The following is a 25356-nucleotide window of genomic DNA, read 5'->3' as shown; positions in this document are numbered from 1 at the left end:
TGCACAACCGAGAGACAATAGTCACTCCTGTTTGTGGAATATGTCTCTTCATCATAAATCAAGGCCCACAAGTTTTCATGTCATTGAGTTTTGTATGCTTTCTCTAGAGGGAGAGATGCCAAAGATGATGGCCACACTCCCAGGATCAGATGCACTTGACTTGGAAATCAAAGAACTACTTACTAGTCAAGTTTGACCTTTGGCACAGTACTTAAAACCTGTTTCTCATTTTTAAGACTGTATTTATTATTACATGCATATGTATGTGTGCGTGTTCATCCGTGTGTGCACCACACGTGTTGGGTTTCCTCAGAGGCTAGAAGCAAGCATTGAGTCCCCATGCAGTGGAGTTACCCCCATGCAGTTGTGAGCTACTGGGTGTGTGTGCCGAGAATTAAACCTGGGTCCTCAGCAAGAGTAGCAATTATTCTTTACTGCAGAGCCGTCTCTCTAGCCCGTTTTCTCATTTTATAGATGAGAAAATTTAATGTTCACATCTTCCTTATTTTCTTGTATGTGTGTGTGATGTGCATGTATATATGCGTGTCCACATGGATGTGTTGTGGAGGGACATGTGTGGGAGGCCAGAGGCTGAGTCAAGTGTTTTTCTTGATTGCTCGCCATTTTATTTTACTGCTCAGGGTCTCTTTGCTGAGCCTGGAGCTCTGTAGTCAGCTAGTCCAGCAAGTCAGCTTGCCCTTGGAGTTCCCTAGCTCAACTTTCTAGGGCTGGGACCACATCAACCTGCCTTTAATGTGGGCTCTAGGAATCTCAACTCTGCTCCCCAGCGTTATGTAGCAAGTCCTTTATCCACTGAGCCATCTCTGCAGCCCTATTTTTCTGTTTTTAGTTTTATTATTAGATTAGTTTTTTTTCTTAATTTGAAAACTTAATTTACTTGCTTTTGATTTTATTAAGATTTTTTTTAATGCCTGCATTATTGGGGTCTTGTTTAGAAAGTCCTTTCCTGTGCCAGTGAGTTCAAGCCTATTGCCCACTTTCTCTGTTATCAGATTCAGGGTATCTGGTCTTATGTTGAGGTCCTTGATCCATTTGGAGTTGAGTTTTTTACAGGGTAATAAATGTGGATCTATTTTCACTCTTCTACAATGCAGCTCTCCAATTTGATCAGCACCATTTGTTGAGAAAGCTGTGCTTTCTCCAGTGTGTACTTTTGGCTTTTTGTCACAACCTAGGTGTCTAGAGAATTATGTCTGTATCTATTGATCAATGTGTGTTTTTGCACCAATGCCAATTGATCTCATTATTGTAGCTCTATAAGACAATAATGGGCTTGTGATACTTTTCCCAGAGTTCTTTTATATTCCAGATTATTTTAATTATTGTAAGATTTTGTGTTTCCATATGATGTTAAAGAATTTTATTGTAATTTATAAAGAACTATGTTGGAATTCTAGTGGGGTTTGCACTGAATCTGTAGATTGCTTTTCATAAAATGGCTATTTTCACAATATTAATCCTATCAACCGAAAAGATTGAGTGATCTTTTCATCTTCTGATGTCTCTTCAATTTCTTTCTTCAGTCTCTTAAAGATTTTTTTTCTTAAAGATTTTATTATACAAGTCTTTCACTTGCTCTGCTAGATTATTCTAAGCTACTTTTATTTTTCTTAAGTCTATTTTGACAAGTGTTGTTTCCCTGGTTTCTTTCTTAGTAAATTTGTCATTTGTATGCAGGAAGGCTAGTGATTTCTGTGTGTTAATTTTAGCCTGATATTTTTCTGGAAGTATTTATCAACTGTAGAAGTTTTCTGATTGAGTCTTTGGGGTCTTTTATATATAAAGTCCTGTCACCTACAAATAAGGGTCCTCATGAAGCCGAAAAGCTTCTGTACAGCAAAGGACACCATCATCTGAGCAGAAAGGCAGCCTACAGAATAGGGGAATTGCTACCTATTATCCATAGGACAGAGGGTTAGTATCTAGAATATGCAAAGAACTCAAAAAAGCTGAACAACAAGAAAACAAATAACCCAATAAAAATGGGGTGGAGAACTAAACACAGTCTCAAAAGACAAAATACAAATGACTGAGAAATGCTTTAGAATGTTCAACATCCTTAGCTATCAAGGATATACAAATTAAAACTACTTTCAGATTTCACTTTACTCCGGTCAGAACGGCCAAGATGAATAAAATGGCAGTAGATCCTGGAGAGGGGAGAAAGGAACATTTACTCAGTGCTGGTGGGAATGCAATCTGGTACAGACACTGTGGAAATCAGTTTAAAGGTACCCTCCAAAAGGCTGAAAACAGATCTACCCTAAGATCCAGCTATACCACTCTTGGCCATACACCCAAAGGACTCTACATCCTACTACAGAGATATTTTGCTAGCCGTGTTCACTGCTATTCTATTCATAAGCGTCAGGAATTGGAAGCAACCTAGATGGCCCGTGGACTGAGAAATGGACAATGAAAACCCGGTATATTTACATAATGGAATATTATTCATCTTTTAATAAGTACTGAATTATGAAATCTTGAAGGTAAATGGATGAATCTAGCAACAATCATCCTGGGTGAGGTAACCCAAGCCAGAAAAATAAACATTGCATTTGCTTTTGTATGTGGCTGTTATCTTTCAAGCTTTGATATGTGAATTCCATTTAAAATATCCACAGAGGTTAGATAGGCAGAACAGGACCGGGGTGAGGGATGGAAGTGGAGGAAGGGATCTTCTAAGGAAGGAGAAATTGACTATAGATAAAAAGAAAGTCATAATAGGATAATTGAGTGGAGAAGAGGAAGGGGGAACAGCGTAAAACAGGGAATATGAAGAGGGATAACTAATACTGAAAAGCCTTTGAGAAGTCATATGAAAACCTACTACATATAAAAAAGAGAATTTGAATGGAATTACCATATAATGGAGGAGACAATGCCTCAAGTAGACATCTTATACTACAATCAAGGAAAACCCACGAATGGATTATACCTTGTTGAACCACTGGTGAAAGGGGTCCCATAGACCACTCCCCCAAACATCATAGGCTACTGCCAATTCTATTATTACCCTCCATAGCCTGCAAATTTAGCCCCTATTGTTGAAGAAACCACATACTTACGTCATAAAACATGAAGAAACTGAGCAGGTACTCAACTAGAAATTTCTTCCCTACTGACTAGCATTCATACTGCTGGAAGATCTTATCCTTACTACTAGAAAAGAAGTGTAAATAGCAATCTCACCCAGTTATGAACCTTGTGAGCTACCATAGCAACCTGCTCTCAAGCTATAGTCATTGGTGCAATCACGGCACAAATACTATGAGAGTGACAACCATTTTTTTTTTAGCACTCAGAAAACATTGGCGTTGTTTTTATATTTTTATTAATTCATTTATTTATTTATTAAAGATTTCTGCCTCCTCCCCTCCACCGCCTCCCATAACCCTCCCCCTCCCCCAGTCAAGTCCCCCTCCCTCATCAGCCTGAAGAGCAGACCAGGTTCCCTGCCCTGTGGGAAGTCCAAGGACCTCCCACCTTCTTCCAGGTCTAGTTAGGTGAGCATCCAAACAGCCTAGGCTCCCACAAAGCCAGTACGTGCAGTAGGATCAAAACCAAGTGCCATTGTTCTTGACTTCTCAGCAGTCCTCATTGTCTGCTATGTTCAGCGAGTCCGGTTTTATCTCATGCTTTTACAGACCCAGGCCAGCTGGCCTTGGTGAGCTCCCGATAGATCATCCCCAATGTCTCAGTATGTGGGTGCACCCCTCGCAGTCCTGAGTTTCTTGCTCGTGCTCTCTCTCCTTCTGCTCCTGATTTGGACCTTGGGATTTCAGTCCGGTGTTCCGATTTGGGTCTCTGTCTCTGTCTGCCTTCATTGCCCGATGAAAGTTAATCTCCAGGAGGATGCGTATATGTCTTTCTTTGGGCTCACCTTCTTATTTAGCTTTTCTAGGGTCCCGAATTATAGGCTCAATGTCCTTTATTTATGGCTAGAAACCAAATATGAGTGAGTACATCCCATGTTCCTCTTTTTGGGTCTGGCTTACCTCACTCAGGATAGTGTTTTCTATTTCCGTCCATTTGCATGCAAAATTCAAGAAGTCATTGTTTTTTACTTCTGAATAGTACTCTAATATGTATATATTCCATATTTTCTTCATCCATTCTTCCATTGAAGGGCATCTAGGTTGTTTCCAGGTTCTGGCTATTACAAACAATGCTGCTATGAACATAGTTGAGCATATACTTTTGTTGTATGATAGGGCCTCTCTTGGGTATATTCCCAAGAGTGGTATTGTTTTTGACTCGAGTTAAGCCTGCTTCATGAGATGGAATCCATATCTGATCCTGTTCATAGGCTGGGTTGTGGGCCTCAGGGAATAAAGTACTTATTATTCTGATAACTGAACAGAGCAATAATATTATTCCTAAAGACACAGTGCTATACACAGAGATTAATACATCACTTAAACCTCATGAGAAAGCTTCTTACAGTGGGTAGTCATTAGCACAGAAGCCTACAACGGGACAATGCACAGAGAGTGAGGGACTTTGCAGCACTCGGCGTTGAACAGGATGTCTTTATCACACCCCTCGCCTTCAGACTCAGAGATCTATGTGGAAAGGAAGCAGAAAGACTTTTAAGAGCTAGAAAAGATAGACAGCTCTAAGGGGGGGGGGGGAGCAGTTTTCAGACACAATGAGGCAGATGCACATACAAAGACTGTGGTCTCATGCACAAGACCCATACAAGTACAAGCCAGACCAAGCTCCAGCACAGAGAAGAGGACAAAGTCCTACCCCTAACCAAGAAGTTATTTGAAACTCCAGGTCAAGCCTCGTGCTCATGAGTAGTTGGCCAATGGAAAGCAGCCTCCATGTTTCTGAAATGTTTTTTTTGTGTTTAGTTCTTTTAAGGAGAGGAAAAAAATAAAGTTAGTGGGTAGAGAGTGGGAAAGGATCAAGGAGGAGTTGAGGTAGGGCAAAGAATATGATCAAAATATACAGTATGAAATTTTTAAAAAACAAAAAAGATGTTTAAGTCGTAGACTGTTCTAACCTTTAGGGATCTTAAAATTCTCACAGGTGGCTAACAAGTTCCATGCATGTCATTCATGATGTCTGAACACAGTGCACCAACTCGGCCGAGGATGAGGAAAGAACTTTCTCACCTCTGAGCTCAGAAAGAAGTTACTCTGTCTCACTTCACTCCATGGCCTCAGTTTCCACTTGGTAGTAAAGGGTGCTTTCTGTGTGTTTCCATTTGCCTGCATCTCTTCTCAGCCACTTTCCCCTCCTCTCAGTGACAAGTGAACTACATTAGTCTCTTGCAAAACGTTCATTCTTAAGTCTGAGAGTCTCTTACTTTGTGTGTGTGAGGGGTGTTTGTGGGTGTGGGTGTTGGTTGGCGTGCGCAAGAATGCTGTGCTGTCTGTGTGCTGTGCTATGTGTATGGAGGGCAGAGAACAACTTGCAGGAGCCAGTTCTCCCTGTCCACCGTGTGGCTACTGGGAATCATCAAACGTAGGTCATCAGGCTTGGCAGACTACCCTGGAGCCATCCCACCAGCCCCTTTATCTCTTTCTGTATATCCTTTCAAATTCCCTCCTTGGAGATGCTATGACAATGGAACTTCAATGTTTGTCAAATGTATAGGATGCTTTCCAAAGGAAGTTGTTTCATGTGTCTTCCCCATCGTTTCCCCAGCAGCAGCTGCTCTTTAACTTGCACAGCTGTGGGAGTTACCTCTCTGGTCACATGCTTCTACGGCTGTTTCCGGATTCATTATCTGCCCTTTTTTACCCAATTAGAACTGGGACAAAAGAATTGGACTCACCCATAAGAACCACACTCACCAGAATGCCCCTATTCTCCCAATCAGTTACATTTCTGTTTTTAATGGCAGCAAAGGCCTGCACGACTCTGGACACAGACATTGTTGACCTTGCAAAGTCAGGTGAAACTCTCTACTTTGCCTCTAAATTCTCTCCAAACCCCTGACCTTTCTGTTGCACTTCTTATGGTCCTCCCCATTGTATTCTCAATTCCTTCCCGATAATCCTTTTGGACTAGTGCCCCCTTTCCCACAAGCAGTATTCATTTCTCTCTCCCAGCATACTCTCTGCTTCTGTTGTATGTAATATGTAACAAATGAAAACCACAGCAGAATATCAGCACACACCTATCACAGTGTTAAAAACCTCTGCAGTCATGATGCCAAATGCTTAAGAGGAAGAAATGCATTTGGAGAAAATGGCACCTTCAAACACTTCTAGTGGGGGTGCAAAATGGTAGTGCCACTCTGGGAAGCAGCGAGATAGTGTCTTTGAAAGTTAAACACGTAACTCCCATAGAGCCTGGTGCTTGTACTACTGAATGCTTATTCCAGTAAAACAAGAGCTTCTACCCCTATAAAAATCCTTCCCAAAATGTTTATAGCAGTTTTATAAATGAGAGCCAAGACCTGGAAATAAACCAGTTGTACTTCAATAGTGATAGCTGAACAAACTGTGGCCCATTCTTGCCATGAGCATGACCTCGGGAAGGAAAGTCAAGGTATTTGTAAAAGCAACAAACTGGATGAGCCTTCAGAAAGCCGTGCTGAGCAGAAAAGGCAACCCTAAAGGACCTGCACATGTCACCATTTCATCTATGTAACACTTGAGATAGAAAACACACTGCAGTTGCCAGGAGGTCATGAGGCGGGGGAGTGTGTGGCTCTGCTGCCTGTCTTCCAGCCAACAGAGTTGGTTTAAGGTGCCGTGTTTGCCTTTTAATGGATCTGGAGAGAAAAGGGGTAGTGAGGCATGGATGCGTGCATGGCGTCTTGATCCAGTCTCCCGGTTGCTCGTATGTAACCCAGTCTCAATGCTCAGAAATCATGAGCTCATGCTAACCCGAGCCCAGCCAATCCTGGACAAAGCACATCTGCCACTTAAACTGGGTCACCTACAGGCACACACGACACTGGGTCTTTTGTATCCGTTGGTGAAGGATTATTCCCAACACTAACTTCTTCTTCTTCCTGGTATATTTGGAAAATCATCGACTTAGAATGTAATAGGAAAATTCTGGGCCATATGAGCTTTTCCTGAAGGTATGAGTTCCTGGAAGGCAGGAATCTTTCTTCACTTTGTGGGGGAGGGAGTTATTTTGGTTTGGTTTGGTTTTTATCCTTACCTGCTGCATTTAAGCAACTCTCTGTTCCTTAGTTGGCTCCTCCTTCCACAGGACCTTTGCTCAAGATTCTCCCATACCTGAAGCGCCGTCCCCTCTCACCCACCCACCCACCTGCCGTCTAATAGTTCAAGTTGCTATAAAAATGCTTTTCAGCAGAGACACATTTTTCTACATAACCACTTTAAATCAGACGCTATAGCTTATGATGTTCAAATTATAAACATATCTCATAGATTACGATAAATTCACAGATTTACAAATAGTTCTATTACTCACCCCCTTCACCTTCCTCAAAATAATGTTTACAACTTGTAAACATCTATTTACTTTTGTTCAATACTTTTATGCTAAATATATATCAATATTTATAGACTTTCTTAGAGTGTTTCATATCTAATGTATATTTGGGCATTACTGAACATTTCATGGAGAAAAGGTTTCATGAAACCCAGAGAATATTTAGGAAAGGAATTCCAAAATTAAGGGGTACATTATACAAACACACCCTGAGATCCATGCCATGCCAGAATATCTTTCAAATCCACCCACCCAGTAGAGTCTTTATTGATTATATTTTTTGAGAGCAGTTGGATGATTTTGACAGGCAAGGATGGCGAGAATATATATGGTCATGTACTCACTATTACCCCTCCCACTGACTGTAAGCTTCATGTGAGCAGACTTTGTGCTCATACATTTGTCATGGAGCCCAAAATATACAGTCATCCTTAATTAACTTATTTCACACCAAAAAAATGTAGCGCTACCTATTATGTGATTGGCTGAGCTCTAGGCACTGCACATAGCCGTAAATAAATTTTTAAAACAGTCTGCATCTAAAAAACTTCCATTTCCTGAAGAAATAGTAACACAGACCAAGGGACTAGAGAAGATATTCTGTGTATTGACCCTCTTCCTCTGACCTCAAACTTACAGGTGACATTCTCTCTCAGTTATGGTTGAGAAATCTGAAGTGCAGGAAGGTTAAGAAATTTGTTCCTGGTCACATGATACAGAGGTGGCTGGGATGGTCTCAACTTTCAACTTGATGGAATTTAGAATCACCTAGGAAGCTAACGTCTGGGGTGTCTGTGAGGGAGCTTCTGGAGAGGTTTTCCTGAGGCAGGAAGACTCATTCCGAACGAGTGGCATCATCTCATGGCCAAGGGTCCTGGGACAGATACAGAGAAGTGAATGGACCACCCGTCCATCTCTCTCCTCCCTGACTGTGGGTGCAATGTGACCATCTGCCTCTTGCCGGTGTCACCATGCCTTCCTACTAGTCAAACCCTTCTTTCTTAGGTGGCTTTTTCAGTAACCTTGTCACAGCAGGAGAAAGGTAACTAAAACAGTGACAGACAGGGAACTGGTCTGGTCCTAGGGCAATACTGTTCATAGACCCAGGCTCTCATCACTGTGAAATCCCAGCTTAGGAAATGGTACTGGGTAAAGGGACAAGCCAGAACTTTGGGGAGCAGCCAGCACCCAAGGCAGAACTTTTATCTTCTTCTCTACCTCCTCACGTCCTCTAGAGGGTCTACCAGAGTTGGGACTGCTCTGTATACAGGGACACATTTCTCTGGAGGGCAGCCCTTCTTCTTGTGTGGGGGGGGAGGGGGGGCTTCTTACCCTTCTAGCTCATGTGATTCATTTAAAATCAGGCTGACCGAGTCGAGGGTAAAATAAACGCATTGTGGACACAGAGAACACATCATAAGACTCCTAGTCACCCCCAAGCATTCAATACAGGGTGGAAAAACTTAATAACCAAGCAAAGTAAACAAACAACTGTTCAGATGATTTACAGTCTGGCCATGAAACTGACTCGGGGTCTGTCCTGCTTTCTCCATCTTAAGACACTCTCCCAATTCTCCTGGGGCAGGGCATGGATCCAGGCTTCATGTCAGACGTCAAAGGAAGCATATTTCATGTTTTCTGATTGTCTGGTGTAAGCCCAGAAATGTGTCTGGTCCTTTTCCATGTTAAAAACTTTCTTATTGCCTTTTTTTCCTTGCAAGCGCCTAGATAGCAGTTCGTCAAATATCTGAAGAGTGCTAGCCCAGCCCTCCCTCCCCTTCCCTTTGATCATGTTGTTTGAGGTTGCATGTACTTCTGTGCCTTTCAAGTGTCTGAGATCAGCCCTCATCGTGGACTGCCCTCACAGGGCCCCTTTCTAGAATGTGCCTGTCCCCTAGGTGTGGGGCCCTCAGAGCTGAGGAAGCCAACAGGACAGGGTCATGGATGCCTTCCCAGAGCCCCTTCTGAGGAACACACTGAAGATCTTCCCTGACTGCCAGGAAGGGTCCCCCAGAAAACTCAGACATTAACCTAGACTGGCTCTCACAGAGCCCAAGCCTCCTTCACTGCCCAGCGGACCTGTAGACATCCTTCAAAGCTTCTCACAGGGAGCCACCCCTTCAGGAGGCGCCACCTCTGTGTCCATTTTCCTTGGTTACACTAGACAGCACTGCCTCTAGCCGCATGCCTGACGATGGAGGAGACCTGAGTGCCAAAGGAAATGGTGTCTTGGGTTGAGGAGATAGCTCAGCGGGTAAAGAACTTGGCATGCAGGTGTGAGGACTTGCGTTCAGAGATCCAGAACCCGCAGAAAGCAGGCAGGGTAGCATAGAAGCCCAGCATTCCTACAGCAAGATGGGAGCCAGACAGAAAAATCCCTGGTTGTCTACAACCAGTCAGCCTGGAGTGCCCAGCAGTGAAGAGCATGAGAATCTATTTCAAACAAGGTGCAAGGTAAGGACCAACCAACATCGGAGGAGACAGTAACAAACGTGCACATGTACTCACGCATGAACACACACACGCACACACACACTCACTCACACTCACACAGAGAGAGAGAGAGAGAGAAATGGTATCTGACAAACCTCTGTATCTTCATAACCTATAGCCTGGCTATTGAACTGGTGGTCTATTGACTACAACCTGGCTACTGCACTGCTCTAAGCTCTAGAGGAGAAGGAACTGGGAAATCAGAAGCTCTGTAAAGGCAAGAGGAAGCTGTGAGGTGACCATTATCAGGTTACTATTTATTAGATGGCCTTCAGCTAGATACTGGGGGCACAATGAAGATCCTTCTCGCTGGTTGCCTCCTTAAGGAAGTCTGTGCTCATTCAATCATTCATGCATCAGTCACCCACTTCGTGCCACATCCTTTCCTTGTCACCATGGACACAGCAATAAACAAGACCAGTGTAGTTCCTGCCCAAGGAGGCTTCTGTCTATCAGTGACTTACAACATATTCAACCTTTACCGTCCCTTCCTTCACCAGGTGATAGAAGTACTCACTCAGGTGCTCGAGGTGTTGGGTATGCGATAGTGAGGGACACACTATATTTGTCTATGGAACTTTCAGCTTATGGAGAACCAGCTTCGCGGTAGAAGAGTTTGTTTTGCAACATAAAGAAAATGAAGCTTACAACTGATCCGATGCTGAAATGCAATTTCAAAGTGACATTGTCAGAACTGGCTTTGAATGAGCCTTCTGTCATTCTGCCCCCTTTCTCCTGTAAGTCCCCAAAACCTCTTCCCAGACCCTCAGCCCTCATCTGCAGCTTCATCCTACCTGCCTCCAGCTCCCCCCAAGTCCCCTGTTTCCAATGAAGTCTCTGCAAAAGTAGCCACCCCACCAACAGGCACAGCAGTTGAGACTCCTTCCCTCCTCTCCTCCCACACCCCTGAGCAAATGCAGAGCCAAGAAGCTTCTTGGCACAGAGGGAGGCCTGCCAGACAGCTCTTCACTGTCATACAACCGTGAGAGTCCTTCCTACACTTCCTTGTAGGGCAAAATCCTCCTGCCAATGGGGACTTAACTGGGCACGGTGATGTGCCAAGCCTCCCTATCCCCAACCAGTTCATCACCCCCTCTTACAGCATCCTCACCCCTAGACTGAGCAGACTTCAGTCCTTACCCCCGGGAGTCTGGCAGTTGCTGAGCCCAGACACCCGGGGGGTGGGGAGGACGACAGGCTGGTGAGTTTCCAGTGGCCACCGCCACAGGTCTCCACTCCAGGCAGACACTGGCTGAAGCCTGGCTCTGTCTGTGACTGCTTGCCTGGACACCCAGCTGGTAATATAGACCCAGGGCCACCGTCTAGGCCTCCTTCTCCCGACAGACACTTTCCCCTTGAGTCCTTTTTTTTGGCTAGATCCCTTTGCAGCATTATAGTTTGTCAATAGCCCGAAACTGCTTTCTAGAATTTCTCTCCAGGAGAAAAGTGTGTTTTTCTAAGAAATAGGTGTTCTAGCCTGAAGCCTAATTTCATATGAGGGTTCAAAATTGAAACAAAAATAATCGCTCTCAAGTCTAGGAGCCGAGGGGCCTCTCCACACCCTAAAGAGTGCTTCCTCTTGGGAGGTGGGAGGCCGAGGTGGTCCTTTGTGTTATTTTAATGAAAATTTTCCAATTATAAAAATAACGTAGGCTCCTTAGATCAGCCAGAGTCCAGGGAGAAAACAGAAACCACACTCAGCTTGAATTCTGAATAAATTTTAAGGAAAAAAAAAAAACCTCACAGGTTGTTGAGCAGGGTTTGTGAGTGGACAAGAGACACAGTGGCTCGTGGGACTGGCTCCACTCAGGAGCAGGAACTGTAGGGTCGTAAGGGGGTCCTGCTTGAGCCACCTGGATGTCTAGGATGTCTGAGGATGCGGTTACCCAGAGGTGGGGGGGTGACAGTTCTTCAGACTGGTCCAGTCTCCATGGTCAAAACAGAACTTCAGCTGGAGTTTGTCAGGTGCCCTGCGAGTTTCTCTCACTGTGCCCTTCCCACAGGCATCTCACCACTATCCACACACGCAATCTGCACACGCAATCTGCACACGCAATCTGCAGTTTTCCTCTCTAAATCTAGTCTCCGTAAAGACCAGGAATGTGCCTGTGTAGTTGATTATATTATTATTATTATTATTATTATTATTATTATTATTATTATTATTATTATTATTATTAGTGAGTAGGAACTGGAGAGCTGGCTCAGCAGTTAAGAGTGTTTGCTGCTCTTGCAGAAGACCAGAGTTCGGTTCCCCGCACCCATGTGGAACAGTTCACAACCACCTGTAACACTAGTTCTGGGGGATCCAATGCCTACTTCTGTCTTCTGCTGGTACCCACACTCATGTGGATATACCCACACATATATATCTAAATTAAAATTAAATGTTTGAAAAACAACAAAACCAATAAGCAGCAATAATACCTCCCACATGATTATTTGTTGAATGAATGAATGAACAAGCTTAATATTTTTTTCTGTCTCTGGAGGTGTTTCTTAACATAGAAATGATTCAGTTCCGTAAAATATACCCAACGTTTCCCTCTCTTCTTTACCAAACCACAGGGTAGGACCTGTATTTGAGTTTGGACTCCGCCCTGACATCTTAGTAGCTCAATAATCCTGGTAATGCAAGTCACAAGTTCTCTTAATTTTCGTTCCCTTCTCTGACAGGCAGAAAGTTTAGCCTGTAGTCTCTTGGGTCTGCTGCCCTCTCTTTCTAGGATTCCATGGTTCAGGACCTTTCCCAAGCCTTTCTCAAACCAAAGCCAATGGTCTTGCAAGGGCTTAGACCTCTAGCATTAGTTCATCTCCGTGCTATAGCAATGAGCTCCCAGATAAAGAGAGGTATCTTGAGAAAACAAGGTAGTCTGATCAATCCAACCACAAGCTGCCAAAGACCAGACACAGGCAAGCCATCACTCTGCCATCTTCTGGCCTTGCAGACTTGCTTAGCACCTCTGCATGCCTGAGCCTCAGTTTCTTTATCTATAAAGCAAGGACAATAGTGCCTGTTTCAGCCACCCTATATTTTAAAGATCAAAACATGTGAGATAAGGTATACCAAATGGTTTACCCAGCACAGCGTACCATGTAAGTTGAAGATGATGCCATCATGGCTGTTAATCTAACACAAACTGACACATTATAAAGTCAAAACAAGTAAGCAATGCAACCCTGGTCTATAACAGACTAAGGCATTACAAGGGGAGTAGTTCCAGACACAGGACGTTAGAACAAGATAAAAGTGCTATCAGTTATGAGCAGAGAAAATGTGCAGGCTCAGTAAGAAAACTAGCGGAAAACCATCAAAAAGCAAAATGAAATTAGATTCGTGCCTTCAAGCTTGTTACATGGGAAATTAAAAGGAGACCAGATATTTAAATATATAAAAAATTATACATGTTCTAGAAGAAAATATTAGAGAAATCCTTTATAACCAGAGTAGGCAGCTTCCATTTCTGAGCTGTTGTGAACGGAGTGGTGATGGGCATGACAGAGCAAGTATCTGTGGAGTAGGAGGTCAAGTCCTCTGGGCAGATGCCAGGAGCGATTCAGCTGGTTCACGGGCAACATCTATTTATAACTTTTTGGAAGTTCTCCACACTGACCCCCCAAAATGTCTGTGCCAGTCTGAAATCCCACCAACGGTGAAAGCAGGTTCTCTTTTCCCCAAATCCTCCTGAAAATTTGTAGTCAGTTGTCTTGTTGATCTTAACTATTTGGACTGGGTAATAAGAAATTTTAAAGGTGTTTTGATTTTTCTTCCCCTAATTGTCAAGGATAAGCAAGATTTTTTTTGTTTGTCTTAGGCATTTTTATTTTTTTCTATTGTAAATTTTCTGCTCAGATCTATAGACTATATTTTAAATGGGTCATATGTTTGTAGACTCTATTTTTTTTTAGTTCTTTCTATATTCTGAATGGTAATCCTCTGTCAAATGCTGGGAAAAAGGTAGTTGACAAATCATTTTTTTAAACAACAATTCAAAATATAAAATAAGTACCACTTGAATAAAAAACCTTCAGCAAAATCAGCTATATTTTTTTAATTTTATGCAATAGAGGCTCATTTTTCTCAACTATATGTGTATGTATAAATATGTATTTTGTGTATATAGACACAAGCGCACACACACTCACATCTCCTGAAATCTATATTTTAAAAACAATGAATGGGTAGCTCAATCACAGACAAGAATGGATATAAAAAGTTGCTGAAGCTGGGCATGGTGGAGGGCATAGATTCTCCCAGATACTGCAGAAGCTGAGACAGAAGTATTACTTGAACCCAATAGTTCAGGGCCAGCCTGGGAACAACTGGGAGAATTTATCTCAAAATAAAAAAAAAAAGAAATGAGAAAAAGATGCAATTTAAGTTCATCTAAGAAGCCACTTCTCACCACTCAAGATATCAAAGAACTTAAAAGTTCGGGCTGGGAAAATAATCTAGTCAGTAAGCTGCTCGCCATGAAGGCATGAAGACCTGGGCTCGATACCCAGAACCTATCTAATAAAACTCAGGTGTGGTCTAGAGTGTTTGTAGAGCACCCATATTGGGGAGGTGGCAGGGGGTCTCCTGGGGCTTGCTTGCCAACCAGCCTTACCTTATTTAGCAAGTCCCAGGCCAGCGAGAGACCTTGTCTCAAAAACAAGATGGACTGCACCTAGGTAGTGACACCTGGAGTTGTTCTCCGACCTCCATATGTCCACAAACATACATGCACATAAATGTACAAGTTGGCATACATACACACATACACACACACACACTTCAAATGTTTAGTACATACTCCATGAATTAGACTCTAAAAGACAACTAGTTCCATATAATGCTGGCAGAAGTGTGTAGTTTTATGACCTTACACACAGTACTTTGACAATATGTCTACAATTAAAAATGCAAAGTAATTTTGACATAATAATTCTAATTTGGGAATTTATTTTATAAACATACTTAATGTATAAAATGACAGATCCATGCGACTCGTTTGTAGAAATAAAAATTATCATGTGTGGTTTCTGAATAAAATGAAGAACATATTTTCACTTAGAACTACTTAGCCATTTCTATTGAGACATGGCAGCTATTTAAGAGGCCGTGGGATTGCATTGGGTACCAGTTTGGAGGACTCATCTTATTGTTCAGATCTTGACTGACCCCAAAGGCTCAGAGGCTAAGGGTTTGGTTTCCACCTATGGCACCACTGAGATGGCAGGACCATTTGGAGATAGACCTATTAAAACATATTAAAGTTTAGGGGATGTGCCCTCAGGGAAATATCAGTACCCTAGCCTCTTCCCTCTTCCTTTCCTTTTCCAGCAACCATAAGATGGCCAGCCCAGTCCACCATATGCTTCCTACTAGGATATACCCACCACCATGGCCCCAAAGCAGCAGGTTCAAAAAAATCATGGACTGAAAATTCTACAATCATGAATCCAAACCAGTTCTTTCTTTTTATAAGTCATTCACCTCAGGCATTCTGTCACTATAATGCCATGCTGACTAATAGGCCTCCAAGAAACATTGTTTAAAACAAACCAGAAAAGTTTCGAAGGGCTGGACATGGTAGGTGAGCCTAGAGTCTCAGCACTTGGGAGAAGAAGATCAGAAGAGCATAGTGAAGGCAAGAAGATCAAGAGTTCAAGTTTATCTTTTGATAGGCATTGAATCTAAGGTCAATCTGAGCTATGTGACACCATATCTAAAAAAAAAAAAAAAGAAGCAAAGAAAAAAGTTTTGTTTCTATATGCATTTATTTGTGCAGAATTGGGGAGGACAGGATCTATGCTCCCGTCTTACTATTACCCTGAAAAAGCACATCGAATATTAGCAACAGTGAATGCTCAGGGCGCTTGGGCAAGTGTGAAAACCAGGACAATGATCAGCAGGAAGTCGAGGAAGACTGTCTAATTTTCACTTTTGGCTGCTAAAGCACATTCAAAACACTCCATTTAATTTTTTTAAAATCTAAATAGAAATCAGGTTCATCGGAACCAGAAGAAACCCAGTGAGGGCAGAAAGGGAAGGGCATCAGAGAAAAAGCCACGGCAGAAAGGGGTCAGCCGGAGAGGAACAGTCCGTAGGGATCTAGGGCAGCCCAGGAGGCGAGACTTCTCGGCCAGTGCCTGGAAGGGGAGAGAAAGAGAAGATCTCTGCAGTTGTGCAGTGTTGCTTCTGTTTAGACAAAACAGAAGAGAACAATACCGAAGACCAGCTTGGACAAGTTAGTTCACAGCTTTGGGGAGAAAGAAAGAAAAATCTCTTTCTATCGTTTTTCTTTGAGCGTAGGGGGCGAATTTCACAGGGCAGGCTCCCATACTAGATGAAATAATAAATTTCTCCAAAGGAGTCTTTTCTAGTGCTTATTTAAGCTATCAGCGAAGTAGAGCTTCTTAAATGACAAGAGTGTTTACGCATTTAATTTTTGTGAAACGTTAGAACCGTAAAGCCGCTCCCTTTAAGATGGGGGATACATGACACATGCAGTTAATTTCCACATTAAATTATTGAATGAAAAATACACACATTACCCATTGCGACTCCGGGATTAGGTCAGGTCAAATTTTATTGCTTTTGGCCAAGGGCTTTTGTAAGACTTACAAGGCTAAGAGCGGGTACAGTGTGATCTTTGCTGTAAGTTAGCGTTAGTGTGAGGTTCTGAGTGGGGAAAATACTTAGCATTTCAGAGGTAATTTTGTGAAAGTCGTCATGAGACCAGCACAACGCAGTGTTGATGTAACGGGAGCTTTATAAGATCGCTTTAGCTCTGGTCTCTGACACTGCCAAGGCTCCCGCAGCCACCTGAAAAGACGTAATAAACCTTTTGCTGCATTGATCTGGAATGGATACTAATTTGAATTTGCCCCCAAGAAGTTACTGGCATGGAACCAGATTAATATTGCAAACAAAAGTAGAGATAAAAATGTGGGTGATTCCGTAACTTGGGGGGTCCCCCAAAGAAAATATTTCATGGGCTAAGGTGCCTTAGAGAATCTGTCTTCAACCCTGGACATAAACATGAAACCCAGAAAGGATTTGGTTTTTCTAACAAAATAAATAAAAATCAATGTGCCTGGTAAAACCAGCCTGCAAACAGGATATTTGGAACACAGTGCTGTTTCGTAGATAGGTTTACGACAGAAATGAAGGTGCAGAGGGAATGATCACAGGAATTATCTGCTGGGCCCTTGCTACATACCAAGAGAAGTGTCTCAGCAGGATTAGCTAAGGTGGCCCTCTCAACAAGCTTACGCAGCATGATGATCTCGTCTTACCTTCATTTTGTTCAGCTGAGGCAACTAAAGCTTGGGGAAATCCTGAAGTTTCCCAAGTCTAACAGCTGGTATGTGAAGAGCATCAATTTCAGAGAGCAGGCTTGTGGTGTGATGCTACAGACCCATCAGTGAGACATAGCTTCGCGCTCTTTTATATTGAATAGAGCTCACCAATCAGAATCAATCTTTAGTGGTTGATGATGGAATCTTGATCCTAGGCTAGGGGCTGGGAAGATAGTTCAACTCTTAGAGCTCTTGCTGCCCAAGCCTCTAGGAGAATTGGGGTTTGGATCCTCAGGGCCTACATAAATATCCAGTGGGCATGGTGGCCCACCTGGAGTTCCGATCTCAAAAGGGCTGAGACAAGGGTCCCCCAAAGCAAGTTCGCTAGCAAGACTAGCTTCAGGTTCGGTTGAGAGACTCTTCCTCAGAGAACATGATAGAAGAGCAATGGAAAAATATTCCCATCATTAACGTTGGGCGCACACACACACACACACACACACAAAATGTGCCTACACATGTGTAACATGAACACATGCATTTATAGACATCACACACTCATACACATGAAAAAAAAGGAAAAGGAAAAACAAAAGAAAAACTGAGGCTTGAAGATGTCTGGAACATCCAATCACCCCCAACTGAGAATTCCAGAGTATCAGAATACTACAAATAAAACAGAAAATGGTCTTTATATTTTCTTAGAATGAAGAATTTTCAGCTATATTAGCTATAGATTAGTCCATCTGGGTACATCTACATCAGAAACTGATGTAACTGAACTAATCTTAGAACCAGATTTCTGCTGGCTATCAAGAAGTTTGCTTCATAGACTAAAATCACTGCAACTTTTCTCAGTATTAACTTTCTAGAAGAATCTTTTATGAAATACAAACAACTAAGTGTTGTAGTAGGGCTGCTTATTTCATTCCCAACTGCTCAGCCTGAAAATTATCACACAGAAATTGTATTATTTAAAACACTGCTTGGCCCATTAGCTCTAGCTTCTTATTTGCTAACTCTTATATCTTAATTTAACCCATTTCTAGTAATCTGTGTATCGCCACGTGGCAGTGGTTTACCAAGTAAAGTTCCCAGCATCTGTCTCTGGCTGGGTTACATGGCTTCTCTTTGGCACCGCCTCCTTTCTCCCAGCATTCAGTTTGATTTTCCCTGCCTACCTCTATTCCTTGCACAGGCTTAAAACAGTTTCTTTATTAATCAATGGTATTCACAGCATACAGAGGGGAATCCCACATCAACTAAGCATTTCATTGCTCTATCAGTTGGCCCATCATTTCCTGAGCATGTTCTTAGACCATTCAAGGTGTTCAAAGTCTTCCGTCTGTTTCAGCACTTTATCACTTTTCTTTTATACACCCTTCATTGATTAAACCCAAGCTTCAGCTATATATCAATAGTTCTAAAATGTTCCTTGTGGGTGAGGATAATGATACCCATGAAAAGAGAAGCATCTTTTATGTGGAACCAACAAAGGTGTTACCCTCTGGTCTTAGCAATGGAGGAAGGAAGCAGCCAGCATCTTTATATTTTATAAACTATATGTAGCTGCTAGACAGACAGAGAGAGAGAGAGAGAGAGAGAGAGAGAGAGAGAGAGAGAGAGAGAGAGAGAGAGAGAGAGAGGAGGAGAGGAGAGGAGAGGAGAGGAGAGGAGAGGAGAGGAGAGGAGAGAAGAGAAGAGAGAATGAGAGTAAATCAGAGTGCCTGCAGCTAGGCTATACAACCCAAAGTTTTCACTCAGTTTTCTTTGTCAGAAACTTCCTGGAAGATACAGAACATAGATTGGTGTTGTCCTATGGGAAACTGGCATCCTTCCTGGTTACAAAGTAACCAGCTCCCAGAAAAACCAGCCAGCCTGTTCTATGTAGATGGAGAAATCGATACAAAAACACAAGTCTCTCCCTGCCAGTTAGACTAGGTTTGACTACAGGAATTAAAAATGACTAATAGCTGGGAGTTAGGCAGAAGTCATGAGATCATGTTACTTAGAAACACAAAATGCTTTTAAGATTTTTTTTAAAGCCTAAATCTTAGACTTTATTTCTCCATCTCATGAGATTCCAAGGAAGCAGCTGGACTGTAATAATCTTGAGATCTCCTGCAAGGACAATGTGCACTTACAGGAAGATGAGGTAGACGTACTCATACTCTTCCCTACTCCTCCTGCTAAATACAAATGAAAACAGGGGACATTTTATGTTTACGAAAAAATGAAAGACATTGAAAGACTCTGAAAGGTGGAAGGGGGCAGCTGAGCAGCAAGGGACGGCGGGACCTAAAAACAACAGAGATGAGACTTTCCAGCCTAGACACAGAAGGGGTTTCGTACTGCTCTTCACTGAGAAACCCATTGTGGTGTAACTACATCAATGCTGTGTGCTTGTCAGTGGGGAGACCGCTCTTACAGATATCAATCAACAGGGCTTGCAGTGAGATTCCTGTGACCCTTGCTCCTCAGTAAGCCTCAGACAGCTAGATCATGATCAAAATGATCTCATTATGCCTAATTTTGTTTCTAAACCATGAGGTGAAGGAAACACAGGGGCTGTCTCTTCTCATGCAGACAATTCCAATTCCTTTCCTCATCTATGTGGCTCACTTCCTAGCTCCTCTACCCAGAAGCTGCAAGATTCTGAGCAGCCCGCTTACTCCCTGCGGACTCAGTTTCCTTCTAACAATAAGAGGACAGTGGCTTTTGCTGTCTTCAAATTTATAAATGTGCGTTCCCGTTAATTTAACTAATATAGAACTCTTAAGAAAGAGCTGAAAGTACCATAGCCACTACATAGGAAAAAGGCTGATGATACAAAGAGCTGAAACCGCCACCACAGAGTTTCCATTTTCTTTGCTGTCTCAAACTTGAGAGCTTACTGGAATTCTCAAGAGTCCGTGTTCTTTTCAGTCGTCAAAGAATTAGGTCTTAAGATAGATAGTGTTTGTGCACGTGGAAGGCGGAGCGCTTCCTGGAGGCTTCGGCTTTCCCACGTCACTGGTTCCTTCAATAGGAATCTCTTCTGCTTTTTTAGGCAAGGACACTGATTTCTTGCCAACTCTGTGTGAGCGATTTTCAATTGGTAAGTTCTGATCACGCAACAGAAATTGCCAGTTGTTTTTCCTGTGATTGCCAGCACACTTGTTTTTTTCTCAATTATTCACTGGTTTCTAGCGATTCCCTTTTAAATGATAGTCCGTCCCTCGGCTTTCTACTGGCATCCACCCTCCACATTTAAACAGCCCAGCATACCTGACGGTGTGGTGGCGAATTCTTTGCTGTTTGCTGAGGAATTAACAACGGGAAGGAATGTGTTTGTGCTGGTTCGGTGTTCCTCTTCAGATCTGAAGGCAGAGGTTTGGCCTAGCCATGCTCTGCTCAGTGCGTCTGGGCTAATTCCGGAAAAGTCCAAACCCAGTAACAAAAGAATCAGAACAGCGAAGGTGATCGTAGTAGATGAAACCTGGCGTTTAATCAGCAAGACTTATCAGAGTAATAAAAGGAAAAAGGCCTAAGTGCAAACCAGCTTTTAGAAAGTGTTTGATTTAAGGTGTGATGAAATATTAAAGAGCATACATAAAAATCATAAAATACACACACACACACAGAGAGAGAGAGAGAGAGAGAGAGAGAGAGAGAGAGAGAGAGAGGGAGGAGAGACCGAGACCGACCCTAGGCTCCTGGAACAGGAGAAATCCAACTATGACCCAGCCTTCTCTATATCTTAGAAACTAAACTCAAAGTCACAACATTATTTGACAGAGCTGAGACAAAATCTTGAGACTGCAGACTACTAACTCACTGTTATTTCCCAAATAAAACTCAACAGAAACCATAAGGAATGAGGTCAGAGGTCAGGCACCAAAACTAGGAATTTGAGGGGCTACTGCACCTTGCCCATAATCTGAAAAGTTTACAGACTGAGGTGAGATTTCTTGAGTTTGCAGACCTTGAGAGTTTTCAACAAGAGAAGCTTGGCTCTACTCTGATCTCCAGGGGGTTAGAGTAACAAGCCCATGTGAAGAGTGTCTTAGGCCCTTGCTACCTCTACTGGTTTCAGAGGTTCACAGCTCAACCCACAATTCCCTGCATTTTTCACTGGGTAGACCCTGGGAACCAACCCACCAGATCAAAATTTCCAGGCTGCTGGCCAGCCCCCAATCAGTGGAGGAGGGTCACCCACTGGCCCTCTGTTATAGCCACGGCCCTGGTCAGAATGCTAAGTAACGACGTTACACTTTGTAGAGATTATAACTCACTCCACGTGTCAATCACTGGGTCTATGCTCCTCAGTACATAGGCAGTCCTTCAATACCCAGGCTATAACACAGCCTTCCAGTTTCATCTGCCACCACTAAGCATCCTCTGTTTTGTGCCTAAAACCCCAGAGCAGTTTGCCTAGCCTCGGTGACTTCATTGTATAATCTCATGCCTTTGTGTCCTTCTGTATGCTGTTTCCTCCGCATGGAAAGTCTTTTCACCTCTCCCCTTCCCTCCCCCGACGCTCAGATTGAATAAATAAATGGCTGCACGGGTGGATGGATGAATGAAAAATGAATGAGGCAACGAATAAATAAAATTTGAGTAGCACTGGGAAAAACTGCTATCTTAAAGCAGCCTCAGGTCCCACTCGAAAAGTAAAGCTAAAACACAGCTGTTTAGTTTTAGCATCCTTGTGGTCCACATCCATCTTGTGATTATCGGCTATGAGATGCATAGCAAATAGCTTGAATGATCGTTATGATTCTGAGACCGCAGAAATGAAGCAGACTATTTCCTTTGTGTTTGATATTATGAGAAAGTTAATGTAATTCGGACAACATTACTCTCATCCAGTTGCCTTCTTTGAGTGCAAAAGGGGTGACATTATACCCGGGATGCAGGTGATTGTATATAACTCTAAATACACTGATGGAATTCAGTAGATATAGGGACCAATGATTCACCAAATAAGCAGCGGAGAGAACAGGTTTGGCACGGGAAATGTTAGCAATATCATGCTGCTGCATCTGACTCCTTTATAATAGTACTCATTAAAATACATCATCTCAGGGCATGTCTCTCTACTATCATCATCACAGATATTTTGACATAACCTATCAATGGATTCTGTAACATTAGAAGTTTCTATATCCTTGTCATAACTAGACTCAAAGTTGTGATAAAGGGAGAAGCCAGAGGTGCTTGGGGAAGAGACGGCAATGCTGCAGGAGTCCAGGCTCTGAGGAATGGCATGCCTCTGGAAGAAATAAGTAGGTACTGTGTGAAGTGTCTGTGGACGCTGGGTGAAGCCAGGTGGATTGAAGGAAGAGAAGGAAATGGAGATGGAGAGAGAGCTATTCACTGCTCCACAACAGGAAATGGAGATGGAGAGAGAGCTATTCACTGCCCCACAACATTCTTCCCCTCAATCCTTTGATACTCATTCAGTGAACATGGCACTGTCCCAAGAAGACAGCACTTAGCTTTCTTAGCTGATTTGAAACCACTTTGGTATCAGTTGCCCTTTGAGATGGTAATGGTCACAATGGCTCTGCCTGCCAAATAAAAATACAAAACAATACAAATTGTACTGGCACAGAGACCCTGTCTATTGGGTCTCCAATATTATGTCTGTAGTAGATACAACAATAACCATAACAACAATGATAATAATAAAATAGCTTTAGATTCTGGATTTTCAGCTTATAAGCACTCAGTTAAAGACTCTGTGTTGTTAAGACAGATAGACCCTTCCTATGGATGTGAAGTCCTCTTTTTGTCTCTCTGTCCTTTAATATTTAACTGGGTACCATTTTGCTTAATCCCCAAACCACATGCCATCATCACCGAGATTTATCAGAAGACATCTCTCTTCTTCTGTACATGGAAAAGGAATCTAAAGAAAGTCAAACCAACATGATGTCTCTGGAAACTAGCAATTATAGAGGCACCAATTGCTCCATGAGTGACGTCATGTTTTCTTTAAGGAAAGGTATCTGATTTGCTAGTTTCCTACCTGTATTTTCATCCCCCTCAGTTGGTGAAATGAGAAAAATAAGTTCTTCCCAATGTCTTCCAACAATAAACCCTTCTTTTCTACAAACCCATTTATAATCCTAAAACCACTTGTCTTCTAATATTAAAAAATTAATGGACAGATTGTTCACTTTAGGAGTAAACTTTTTTTTCAGCAAGACCACAGCAAACCTTACTAATGCATCGCACTTGTATTTGGAATGTTCTATGTGGTCACTTATTGCAGATTGTTCTGCAATAGTTTTCCTAGGCCATAAAAGTTTATCTCAGATTTTTTGATTTAGTACATACTCATACTAAAATAAACTTTCTCCTCTTCATTTTACAATTTCAGGCAGCACCCAGCCACACACCCCACCTCACATGTTAAACTATATCTTCTTTGTGTATGCCACTACAATTTTTAAAAAACTAAGTAATTGGTATCAAGTGTCTGAAATGCTTTTGGAAAAGCAAGACTGGCAGTCCGCTTATATTAATTTTTATTCCAAAGCTTAAAAAAATAAAAATGGCAAAAACATTCATAAAAAGGCAAGGAAGTGAACGTCTTTTTGCTTTGTTTCATGGAAGGTCTCATGGAGTCATAGGTGGCCTGGAATGCACACTTTTCCTGTCTCTATTTCTAAAATTCTGAGGACTTAACGGGTGTGTGCTAAGGATGATGACCATCTTGATACAAAAATTTACCATTCCAAATTCTTTAAAATAATCTATTGAAGGGTAGTCATATAAGATACTTGAAATCTCAACTTCTGCCTTAACACATCAATGGGCTTTTAGATTTCTGCTTAAAATGGGGTACTCTGGTTTTTTTTTTTTAAGTGAATGACCAGAGCAGCACAGTCCCCTGCAGCCTCTGTCTGGGCTCTGGCTCTCACCTCACTTCCTACCGGAGCTCACTAGCAGGTGTGCCAAGGCCGAACTTCACATGGTGTCCTCCACCCGTTTACGAAAGGGAGGAGGCCGTATGTTAGTCCTAGAACTGTAGTTGGTCCGTGCAGATGATGTCTAGCGGTAGCTATCTGTTCAGCCGCAGGACAACCAGACCAAGGGTGGTACCACCCAGAATGGGCTGGGTCCTCCCACATCAATTACCAATTAAGAAAATGCACTACACACTTAATGGCAGGCCAGTCTTACGGAGGCATTTTCTCAACTGAGAACCCCTCTTCCCAAATGACTCTCTAGCCTGTGTCAAGTTGACATGTAAGGTATCATACCAACCATCAAACTAAAACATGAATTGGCCATGCCATTCATTCTTTCTGTTCACAAATTTTCTAGGGGTCCCCATGAGATGAGCACCAGCCCTCAGGATGGCAGGCAGTCATCCAACCATCCCCACATCTTGCTTTTTTTTCTGCACAACATCCCTCTCATAGCTGATTATGTTCATCTCTTTCAACTATAAGTGGCCCTGCTTAGAATGCCCTTCTGTGAGCTGAAATTTCCATTTTTGCTACCCCGCTCCCACCCCACTCCCAACTTTGTTGGCCTTTGAACTTCAACAGTACTTTACCCACAAGACTAATATAGTCTGTGTCTCCTTCTTTTGTAGTTGTTGGTCTTTATCGGCTCTCAGGAGCTATGAGTCCTTCAAGGGCAAAGAGAACCACCTCTTTTGTGTCCACGTCACTTGACAAGGGGCCTTGAGTCTGCAGATACTTAGAAAGGTAGAGACATGAATGTCTTCACCCTGGAAAGTATCATTGAGATGTGCTACACCCTCTCAGTGTCCACAGGGATTGGATTTTCCCCGAATCTGGATGCTCAGGTTCAATCCAAACAATGGTCAAGTACTTGAATATAACCCAAGCCCACTCTTTAGTAAGCTTTAAATCACTTCTAGATTACTTACAACATTCTCTTAGTTATGGTGTCTATTCCTACAAAGAGACACCATGACCACCACAAATCTTATAAGGAAAATATTTAATTGGGGCTGGCTTACAGGATCGGGGTTTTAGTCCATTATCATCGTGGTAGGAAGCATGGCAGCTCACGGACAGACATGGTGCTGGAGAGGTAGCTGAGAGCTCTACATCTGGAGCACCAAGAAGAGGGAGAGAGGGAGAGAGAGAGAGAGAGAGAGAG

At 42.6% G+C, this 25356-nt stretch overlaps 1 protein-coding gene across 1 annotated transcript in view; it reads left to right on the top strand.

The window, feature by feature from the left end:
• Positions 1–25356, top strand: part of Ankfn1 (ankyrin repeat and fibronectin type III domain containing 1) — a 155625-nt gene that overhangs the window by 40526 nt on the left and 89743 nt on the right. The window lies entirely within an intron of this gene.

This window comes from Microtus ochrogaster, chromosome 7 (assembly GCF_000317375.1).
Source record: "Microtus ochrogaster isolate Prairie Vole_2 chromosome 7, MicOch1.0, whole genome shotgun sequence".
Taxonomy (NCBI): domain Eukaryota; kingdom Metazoa; phylum Chordata; class Mammalia; order Rodentia; family Cricetidae; genus Microtus; species Microtus ochrogaster.
Note: the sequence above shows the minus strand (reverse complement) of the source record. Positions and strands in the feature narration are given on the sequence as shown.